The sequence below is a fragment of the Schistocerca americana genome, chromosome 8 (genome assembly GCF_021461395.2).
Source record: "Schistocerca americana isolate TAMUIC-IGC-003095 chromosome 8, iqSchAmer2.1, whole genome shotgun sequence".
Taxonomy (NCBI): Eukaryota; Metazoa; Arthropoda; class Insecta; order Orthoptera; family Acrididae; genus Schistocerca; species Schistocerca americana.
The window spans coordinates 234,571,451-234,573,458 of record NC_060126.1 but is presented as its reverse complement, the minus strand read 5'-3'; the positions used below and the strand labels follow the sequence as shown (position 1 = coordinate 234,573,458).

The window sequence follows — 2,008 nt, the reverse complement described above, 5'->3', positions numbered from 1 at the left end:
CGGTGTATTTTGTTAAAGATGCTATTGGAATATGATGTTTATTTACTCCCCAGTAACACAATCTATATTAATCTTACCACACTTGAACCCTTGTTCTGTATTTCGAGAGACAAAATAAGAAACAAGTGTTGAGATGGGCAATGAAATATTGCTTTTTGAATAATTAATAAAATACGCCCCAAACGTTTAATTAATACTAAAAGACGTTAAGAGTAAATACCCTCTGTGTAAATAAATCTGTAAATCGAGGAGAAAAGGCCATAATTTCAAAAAAAAATCTATGGTTTACTGTTGATATAAAGAATGTTCCAGAGAAATATTTGTATATCAAATCTTTATAACAGACGTCCTGAAAAGCAAGTTGAAGGCAATCGGCGTAATTTGTTTTGACTGTATAAAAGGAGTAGTTGCGTTCCTGGTCACTATTTCTTTCTCTCTCTCTTTTTATCTCTCTCTCTCTCTCTCTCTCTCTCTCTCTCTTTCTTCCTCTCCTCATTTGTTGTTGACTGCTGTCTCGTAGAATGTGTGTGTCGCTCACATATCTGTGACTTTTGGTTAAGTCATTACGTTAATTCACTAGTAATAGTCGTGCTTGAATCGAGAAACCTACTTTCCTCCTCCGGGATGCAGAACAAGCAAATTTTTTCTATGGACCGTTTTACCATTTCAGAAGCTTTGCCACCAGCAGACATGATTAAAAGTTTTATAATATTACTTATTAAATGTCTAACAACCTGTAAATTAAACTTCCTGGCAGATTGAAACTGTGTATCGGACCGAGACTCGAACTCGGGACCTTTGCCTTCCGCGGGCAAGTGCTCTACCAACTGAGCTACCCAAGCACGACTCACACCCCGTTCTCACAGCTGTACTTCTGCCAGTACCTCGTCTCCTAGTACTTACCCGCGAAAGGCACAGTTCCTGAGTACGAGTCTCGGTCCAGCACACAGTTTTAATCTGCCAGGAAGTTTCATATCAGTGCACACTTCGCTGCAGAGTGAAAGTCCCATTCTGGAATCTGTAAATGTCTTTTGCGGAGTTAAAATAATTTGAATCAGCAATATTTAAAGTAGACATCAGAAATTAACTTCTCCACCTCCAAAAAATCGTAATATAATATTTTTACTATTAGTAATATTGCAGTAAGCAATTCGCTTGATCTGGTGACACAATTTGTTGTCGTTTCGAACTCGGGACCTTTGCCTTCCGCGGGCAAGTGCTCTACCAACTGAGCTACCCAAGCACGACTCACACCCCGTTCTCACAGCTGTACTTCTGCCAGTACCTCGTCTCCTAGTACTTACCCGCGAAAGGCACAGTTCCTGAGTACGAGTCTCGGTCCAGCACACAGTTTTAATCTGCCAGGAAGTTTCATATCAGTGCACACTTCGCTGCAGAGTGAAAGTCCCATTCTGGAATCTGTAAATGTCTTTTGCGGAGTTAAATTAATTTGAATCAGCAATATTTAAAGTAGACATCAGAAATTAACTTCTCCACCTCCAAAAAATCGTAATATAATATTTTTACTATTAGTAATATTGCAGTAAGCAATTCGCTTGATCTGGTGACACAATTTGTTGTCGTTTGCTTTTCTTTGTGACTTGTAAATAACATCGTATCCTGTATAAAAGTTACCAGAGTCCGGTGGCACAGACCAGTCGTACGTTGGTATGTTTGAGCCTCAGAGTTGCTTCTAATTTCCATCGAAATCACACCTCCTGTGCGTCTGGAAGTTTTTAAAGACCGAAACCCCTACTTGTAGCAATCCACTGTTCTCAGGGTAACATGCACAAAGAGCGCGAGTTGTGCTTCTCAATTACGAGTTTTGGAGGAGCGTGCTGTATCCAAAGGAGGAAACAGCTGGTAGCAGGAAGCAAGGTTCAATGAAATGACCTCACATCAGGCCCGGATCTAAGGGATGGCCCCTGTTGGTCTCAAGCCGCCCTCGCAAACATTATTTCACTAAGAGTGTTTATCTTATTATATATGTTAATTTCCAAATTTCAGC

General features: G+C 40.1%; 1 non-coding gene across 1 annotated transcript; it reads right to left on the bottom strand.

The window, feature by feature from the left end:
• Positions 1–767: 767 nt before the first annotated feature.
• On the bottom strand, positions 768–842 carry Trnap-cgg. Its single transcript has one exon. It is a non-coding gene; the product is annotated as a tRNA-Pro (tRNA).
• Between the last annotated feature and the right edge of the window lie 1,166 nt (positions 843–2,008).